The sequence below is a fragment of the Anabas testudineus genome, chromosome 18, assembly GCF_900324465.2.
Source record: "Anabas testudineus chromosome 18, fAnaTes1.2, whole genome shotgun sequence".
In the NCBI taxonomy this organism is placed as follows: domain Eukaryota; kingdom Metazoa; phylum Chordata; class Actinopteri; order Anabantiformes; family Anabantidae; genus Anabas; species Anabas testudineus.
In genome coordinates this window covers 28768913-28778371 of record NC_046627.1, presented here as the reverse complement: position 1 = coordinate 28778371, position 9459 = coordinate 28768913, and positions in this window count along the sequence as shown.

Genomic DNA, 9459 nt, shown 5'->3' with positions numbered 1-9459 from the left:
CTCAAGGCTCATTAGCCTTCACAGGGATTTAGGGCTGCATATCAACCACATAACAATTCTATTTAATTGTGGAAGTTAACAGTGAAAGGTAATTCCATTACTTTGTATGATTTGGCCTACTGGTGAAATGTAGAGAGAAAAGTAGTACACAAGAAACAAATTGTGTTCTATAAGATAAGTGGGATTTCAGTAGCTCAAGTACCAACCCAGTGACACCAAATTTGCTATTTTAAGCCGATCTAGGAGTTTAAAATTATCTATGCACTGAGGTCCAGTAAGAGAAGGAGAGATGTTGAATTGGAATCCATATTTATCAAAAGATTATTTACAACTTAAGTAAGTGCAGTTTGAGTGTAATGAAAGGACTTGAAAGCAGACTGAAAAGGTTCAAACAGATTATTATTAGAACTGTGATTTAAAAGCTCTTTAGCTACAACTGTCATTGTCCCTCCCTGCACTTCCTGCCCCTGACTTTTATTGTGACAGTCCCTTCTAGTCCCAGTCCTGTTTTCTCCAGCTTCACTTGATCATCCGTCCTTGATTGTACCTAAGTTCTCCCCTTCCACTAATCACCTAATTGGTTATCCCTGGTCTCCCCTTCTCCTTTTCAAGCTCACCACTGTTACTATGACTCAAGATTTTCACTTCAGTTCAGTCTAGTTACTTCTGTACTTACCCACCATGTATCTTGCATTGCCTTTTTTTGTTTCGTGCCTTGTCTTTCCCTGAGCAATGTTGGAACTTGTGCCTTTCCTGTGCCTTTCCGTGTTACCGGTTGTTCTTTTCATTTTGCTCTCTATTCCTGAGTGGTTACTTTGTGCTGAGCCATGTCTGCTGTGTCCTATTTCTGTGCCTAGTTATCTGTTGTCCATGTTTTGTTGCTACTTTGTATGCCCCATTTGTTTCTCCCCCTGTTTTTACATTAAACCTTGTTTTGTTTGAATTTGTGTCATTGACATTTTAATTAGGTCCAAAAACTATGACCTGGACAACAACCCTTTCCAAGGAAAACGGGAGATTAGAGACTGGTCTATAATTACTTAGTGGCTCTGGATCACCTGGATCTACTGCAGCTTTAAAGCTTGTGGGGACAATAACAGCTGACAGTGATGTTACCAATATTTAGCATGGTGGGTCCAAAGACTGGCCAGAGATCTTTATACAGTGTAGCTTGCAGAGGATCAAGAGGACAAGTTGTAGCCATCACCAACTTAGATAAGGATTCATGTGACATAGCCTCAAATTCCATATCAATGAGGTAGCAACTTCCCATTTTTGAAAATTGCTGTTTCCTACTTCAATATGAAACACCAGTGCAAAAAGGAGAAAAATATTTTTCATTTATCTTTGTCTTTATATTCAAATTCTGTAATTTAAATGGTAATATTATCACATTCATTGTTTCCTTGAAAACTACCAAAGCACTAAAACACTCAACATTTGATAAAAGCAAGCAAGACAATGTCATCTGTTGCCATCTTGTTTTTGTAGAGTAAGAAACTGACTAATTATACTTTTGCAGGATCAGACTTGATTCTTTCTTTAATCCAAATAGCTGTACACTGTAACATTTAATTTGTTTCAATGTAAAAATACAAGTCAAAGCATTGCCAAGTCAATAAATTACATTTGTTCTAACACTAAATACTATCTTGTTTAAATATTGTATGCTCTGTAAACTTAGGTCTTAATTTAGTTTGTTTTTGAATTATTTGTTCATTAAATAAGTTAGGTTGTTGTTTGAACAATTTGTTGTGCTGATATTTATAATTCTGATGACTTAATTTAATTTTAAGTATAACTCTTCAACCTGAGTAAAACAACCATAGGACTGCAGCTAACATAACTGACTGTTTCCTGTTTTACCCAGACTCAGTCAAGTTGAGCTGAAGTGACCTAGTAGCTTTAATGAATTTAAAGTTTAGTGGGGTAGGGACTGAATTCAGCAACAACCTTATCAGGGTTCACATGATTTATACTGGTGTCAACAACAACAAAAAAATATCTTATGTATTAAAGACACACATCACGTTTCCACCATGACTATTTTCTTTAACGATTTAAAAAACACAATATTAAAAAAAAATAAAACAAGCAAATGCATGCTGGGAACTAAGTAACTAAGTAATGTTTATAAGTTTTGTCAATAAAAAAACGTGAAATTTTAGATTTAGTTAGCTTTAGTTAGTTAGAAAATATAAAACATAAATATTTAGGTTAACTAAATAAAAATATACTTTCATGAATTCATGAATAAAAATGTAAAGTGTAATAGTTTAAGAGGATTGACAGTACCTTCAGAAATTGGGAGAGTGATTAGAAAACGAGGTCTGGAGTTAGGATATTTATTCAATTTACTGTCTATAACAAAGTTGAATAGACTTATTTGCCAAACTATAATATCTATAACATTCAAATATAGCTAATAATATAGTCATCTGTAATGCCTTACAACTCCTAAACTACGTCACATTTTTTATTTACTGTAAATCCTTACTGTAAACTATAACCACACTAACCATGGCAAGAATCCTTTTTGGTACTGTGCACTTTTTAAATACATTTAATTCTCTTTGCCCTTTTAAAGTATTACTGTATGTTGTACGATGTTTACAATTAATTTGATTGTTTTTTACTAAATTCATGTTGTCTTTCAACAACTGTTTCGTTGCTGGTTGTGTTTTATTAAAGACTTAAGAATGTGTCTTGTAATGTCTCCTGAAAGTGGAGAAACAATTGATGTTCAGACATCTCTTGGTTGTGATGGAGGACATTTGTCATCAAGGTGTGTCTGTCTGGCGCAATCTGATTTCTGACATTTGTGTCAGCAGTGTGAGACAGTGGCAAACCTGGATGATTGGATACACACATTTTCATAAAGTCAGTCTTTACAACATCTTTTGCATAAAGAGATGAACAAACCAGTGAACTTTCCCAGAAGTTTGTAAACGCAGAACTGGATTAAGATATGCACAGTTCACTTTTACCTTCTATTAAAGCAGCATGAAGATGGACCGCATCTTACTTGTATAGTGTGTAGTGTCTTGTATCTCTCAGGTCAGTGAAATATTTAATCTTTCATATATACACTACATGCAATATTGGAAAGGTAAAGGTTATATAACAATCACATTATTATGACTCATACACATACACTGTTCATGTACTGTTCTTTGGTTGTGTAAAGCTGCTTTGTGACAATGTCAATTGTAAAAAGCGCTCTACAAATAAAATTGAATTGAATTGAAATTGAATATAATAAAGGTTATATAATATAACATATAATAAAAATTATTTTATTTATAACCATAATAGATGTTCAGAGGGCTTGATAATAAAAAAAATCCTCTCAGGGTCTCTGACTTCCTCCACATTGACTCCTCCATCAGTACCACTTTCTTCATGTAAATATGACTTGGTATCAAGTTTAGACCCAGTGCACAAACAACTACACAGACCTGTTCACTATGAACAATAATACAGGAATGGATCAGCTTGTCAACACAGTTTCGTCTGTGTTGACTCTGAGGTCTGGATTGGTGTGTTCATTTAGCTATATGGGATGTGCATATTGACCTGGGAGAAAGAAACATGAAAGAAATATTTGTGAATGTGTGTCAGGGATGGAAGTAAGTGCCTACAGAACTACAATTTAATATTGAATGGAAGCCACTTTGGCTGTCAGTTGTAGGGCTTACTCAAGAAGAAAAAAATGTAATTGCTGCCAAAGATGCTTCTATACTTAGGGGTGTGAATGCTAAAATACTAATTTGCTTCCACTTTGCCATTATTTGTAATTATGTGTTTAGATGGATGCAAAAATATTAACCTTTATTACAATTTAAAATACATGTACAATGCCATAAATACAAATGAAATACAAGAAAAGTGATGGGGGGGTGGGTTGAGATCATGTATTATTTGACATAGGTTGATTTAGTGAGGTGATTAATGTGGTCATTCTATCTGCATTGAAAAGCACCATCCACTTAGCTTTGCAGCGTTTAACTGCGTAACCAGAAAGAAAACCCTTTGGTGATGTCTATGGTTTCCAGAGTTCAGTCATTAACTGCAATGGAAGTTTTAAAACTTCACAAAATAAGGATTATTAAGTTAGTTAAAATATGGTTGAGTCACTAAAATTGGAAAATAATCTCTATGTGGTTCAGCCAATATTTTTCACCAAACTCTAAAACATAATCTTATGTCATATGTTCCATTGAAAAGAAAACCCATAAAAGTCACTGAAATAACTTAAAACTGACAATAATAATAATAAATAAATATTTGCTAAATATATTTTTTATATATATATTGTTTAAAACAAACTGATGAAACTGGCCTCTACAAAAATAATGGCACCCTAAACTTAATATTTTGTTGCATAACCATTAGAGCAATTACTGCAGCCAAGAGATTTCTCTAACTTTCACTGAGACTTCTGCATCTGTCAACAGGTTTTTAGTTTCACTCCTCGTGACCAAACTGCTCCACCTGTCTCAGGTTTAAAGGGTGCCTTCCCAGACTGCAGGGGTGACAGTGCCACAATTAGTACGGCAGTTGTCTGCAACTGCCAAGGTTGGTGGTTTGATTCCTGGTTCTTCCCTGATTCCTAGCCACACGCCAGTGTTCCTGGACATAGCACTGAACCTTGGTGCCTCAAGGGGGCAGCCTGGCCTCAAAGAATTAAAAAAGTATGAATAGTTATCAAGTTTGTATCTTTCCACAGATGTTCATGCTCCACTGTAGGTACAGTCTTCTTTTCTCTGTATGCTTCATTTTTGCATCTGTGAACATAGAGCTGATGTGACTTGCCAAAAAGTTCCAGTTTTGTCTCATTTGTCCAAAGGACATTCTCCTAGAAGCTTTGTGGCTTGCCAATATGCATGTTCTCATTTTTTATGATCTTTTAACAGTGGAGTCCTCCTCGGTCGTCTTCCATTAAGTCCACTTGGACTCAAACAGTGACTAATGGTATGATCTGACACTAATGTACCTTGACCTTGGATTTCACCTCTAATCTTTCTGGGTTGCTCTGGGCTTTTTGGTTACTATTGGTATCATTTTCCTCTTGTGGCCACGCTCAAGGAGGTTGGCTACAGTCCTGTGGACCTTAAACTACTGAATATTACATGCAGTTGTAGTCACAGTAACATGAAGCTGCTTGGAAATGGTTTTATAAACTTTACCTTTAACATGTTTGTCTATAATTTTCCTTTTAATCCCTCCAGGTAGAGTAGATGATGCCATTACATACCTGCTCCAGACAGCCCCCACTCAACTGGACAGAGCAAGCAGCACTGTAAGGATAACATTTTTTGATTTCTCCAGTGCCTTTAACACCATCCAGCCTGTCCTGCTGAGAGAGAGACTCCTAAAGATGCAGGTTGACTCGTCCACAGCCTCCTGGATTACTGACTACCTGACAGACAGACCACAGTTTGTACAGCTGAGAGGTTGTAAGTCTGAGCAGGTGATTAGCAGCACAAGAGCACCATAGGGGATTGTCCTCTCACCTTTCCTCTTCACCTTGTACAAAGAGTCTTGTCATCTGCAGAAATTCTTGAATTTAAGAGGAAAAAAGACAATTTCAACGCTGTCTCCATTTTGGGACAGGATGTAGAGATGATGGAGGGGTATTTATATTTGGGAGTTCACCTGGACAACAGATTGGACTGGAAATGCAACACAGAGGCTGTTTACAGGAAGTGGCAGAGCTGACGATTAAAATGTTACTTTGGTTGTGAAATTTTACAACACAGCAAATATATGGTGTTTTTTCACTCTTTTCTCTTAGCGCTTCAGCTGTGGATGAGCTCCTCTGTGGATGTGAATGACTCTTAAAACAAGTAAATCGCCAAAATCTAGTTTTTTATTTTTTTGCCTGTGAACTATTTATCTTGTTTCCTAATGTGTACGACTGGGCTACAAAATCTATGTTGAGGTTTGGAGAAAAAATGTCGATTCAAATAGCAAAATGCTAAGCAGTGTAGCCGTGGTTATTGGTTAAAGTGAATGTGCCTGAGAACTAACAGTCACGACAGTTGTTACAGCAGTCACAACATAGTGAGGAAGCTGAATCTGCACCCAGTGTTTACATGTCAAGGAAGTCAAAAATGGCTAATTGAGAAGCTCTTTGAATAGTTAGGTGATCACAGTGAGGTCTAAGATGCGCCCTACTGAACTTTGTATGTATTCACCCTATGCTATATATATATATATATATATATATGTATATATGGTTGTGTGTGTGTCAGCGTGTTCACAACTGGGTAAAAATTCCGATTGGTCGTCGTGGACATTGACATTTGGGTGAATAAAGCCTGCATTTGTCTCTTCTATCTCTTCTACCTTGCTTGGTCTCTCACAAACACAAGGTGGATTAAGAAAAGAAAAACAGCAGTTCGAAAACCCAGTGAGCCAAGCAGAACAAACAAATGAAGTGAGGGCATAGCACACTGATTTCCATATAATACTGCTTGACCTTGCTTGACATGTGGTGCTGGATGTTTGGTGGCAGCAGCAGAGAGGATCTTGCCCAAAAGATAGTGATATAACCAGGTGCTTGGCAAAATCCTTTTGAACGTTTTATTTAGATATTTATTTATTTTGCAAACCATTTATAAAGTTAATATATATAATAATGTTTTTTCTGAACCTTGTCTGGAGAACTCACATTTTCAACTGGACAAGACCAAACAAGTCTACTGCCACAGCAGAAAACATGAGAACCCCTACATCATAATCATACTCCAATTCTCATGAGGCACTACCTAGAATTTATTTGAAAACTATTTGTAAGTGTTTTAAACTACCAAGCTTTTAATTCCAGCATTTTGTCTTTAAAAATAATGTTCATGTATGCTAAAATATTCAAAGGTGAGTTTGACTTTATTGAAGAAACAGACAAGGTCAAATGATTTCAAATTTTAGAGAACACAGTTGGATCAAGAACTTTCTAGGTATAGGTTCAGTCATAATTTCAGCACAAACCTTTTTACTGTGTTCTAGTGTCAGGCCTCCACAATCACTTGATCTGAATCCAAAGCAGATGGTTTTTGAAGAAGAGTTGAAGAGTGAAGGAAAAGCAGGCAACAAATATTCGTCACCTCTGGAGAGTCCTTCAAAACTGTTGGAAAACCATACCATGTGTCTGAGAGAATGAGTATGCAAACTGTCATCAGAGCGAAAGGTGACTACACTGACAAATTCAAAGTATAGAACATATTCTTAGCTGTTTAACAACTTCTTTTTAACTTTCAGACACACATACTTTTTATACATGTTCTAAAATAGTTTGGATGTCTTCAGGAACAATAAGTAATAAATTCCACTTGGGCTCTGAGCGGTTTTATGTCTGGGACTGTACAACTTTTATTGATGAACTAATAAGAGTGGTTAAAAAGGGAAAAATCCCAGTTAGAACACATACACACATACAAGCAGGTAAAACAACCTGTACTGTGGGAATCAAAATGCAACACTGCTCTCTTGTGTTTGTATGAGATTGATGCACAGCCACAAAGAACTATAAGAAACATGCTGTATGACTAAAACAAGGGACACAGTAAAATATGTATTTCACATATTCAACTTTATATTAGTTTTAGAAAAGAAAGACATTTTGTCTCATACCGGGGTTTTAAATAATTCTGAACTAATCTACCATTATATTAATCTTGGGTTTTATTTTGTTTTTCTTTGTTCATTGTGTCTCTCCTCTGGTGCACAATCACTCAGACACAAATACCCACCTGGACAGCTTTGTCCTGGCCCTTACAAACACCCACAGCAAGTTGGGGGTCAGTGTCTTGCCCAAGGAAACTTCAAATGACAGAAGGACGCACCTCTGTTTCACTTAAATACAATTTTAAAAAGATGGGACTAAAATATAACATTACAAAATATATGACTGCTGAATATATTTAAAACTAAATACCTAGAACAGAAGTCTCAGAGAAAATGGTGAAGCACACTTCACACTGCTCAAAGAGACAACCAGTTACACTGACCAACTCACAGTCTGGCAGGTAGCAAATATAGGACGGCAAATTCATCAGTGTATAAAATAGAGAGAGGTCAGAAAAATACTTATTTTATAATTCACATAGAAAAACAAGACTCATTTTTTGGATTATGCTCCTGCTCCCAATGCCTCTTCTCTTTCCTCAGCTTTCTCAGCCATGCTGTTATGTGAGGCACAGGATAAGGGGCAGTAAGAGGAGTAGAGTTGGAGACAGTGGCCGCACCTGCTGCCACATGCGTAGAGGTGTTGCTTATGATGGTGGCTGAGGAGGATGCTGCACTGACAAAGGGAGTGATGTTATAAAGTGCTGGTGCCAAAGGCCTTCAGTGGGTTACAGACTGGCATGAGGTGTCTTCCAGTAGATGTGCTGGAAGTGCTGGTCAGGCTTCACAGGCTGTGAAAACACCTGTGGTGGTGAAAGGCTCTGTGCTGCACTGGAGTGTATACTACCTCATCCTCCCCTTTCCTTATCTCTGCATGCCTGTTTGGAAATGTGAAATATTATAATGTGAGTTGAGCAGCTTTACTGTCAGCAGGAGGGTCTTCAGGTTGTCCTCAAACAGGTGTATGCTGCTATTCATGATAATGGTCTGACGGGTGTACTACCTCATCATGTTAACCTGGACCCCAGCCAGCGTGTGGCCCTCATAATTCAGCTGGCACAGCTCCACAAACATTGGCCTCAACAAGCCTGCTGGCCTTGGGAGACTGTGCTGCCCCCACATCTCTGCCCAGAACAGCACAGACAGGTACAATGTTAAAGGAGAAGTAACAGACTATTGTTGACTATAAAGAAAACATTTCTAATTTAAATCTCTCCACTGTACACTGTCCTCACTCGGCCCTGTGTCCACTGTTGTTGAATAAAGAGTAACAAAACTGCAAATATTGACATTTGTCCCATAACGTAACACAGATCGTAAAGGATGCAAGGGGCAGAGATGCCTGAATGAGCAAATAGTGGTGCACAAGGATGCACACGGTCAGGTAACTCCGTCTAGGTGTGATGTTGGGATTAATATGTTTCCCAATCCACTACCTGTGTACTCCCTGGTCTGGGTGTAGTTTGACCGACAGCATTCCACTGCTGGGCAAGATGGCTGTAGCTGTGCTGTATGTAGGCATTGTAGCAGCACAGTGTGGTCTTTTATGGCAAAGGCTGTGAATTATTATGTATTGACAGACAATCTTCTTTAAACTGTCTCACTGGTTTCATGACTTTCATTTATTAAAAAACATAATTACACAGACTGGAACATGTCATTAGAGGAACAGGAACAGAACTAGACTTGTTTCAATTATATCTATGAGATAGACTCCAGTTTGTACATGTTAATGATTACTCTTCCATGCACATAAAAGTTTTACAGGGTTCTGTGCTTGGATTTTTTCCTTTCACTCTATATATGTCTCCTTATATAATATTATTAAGA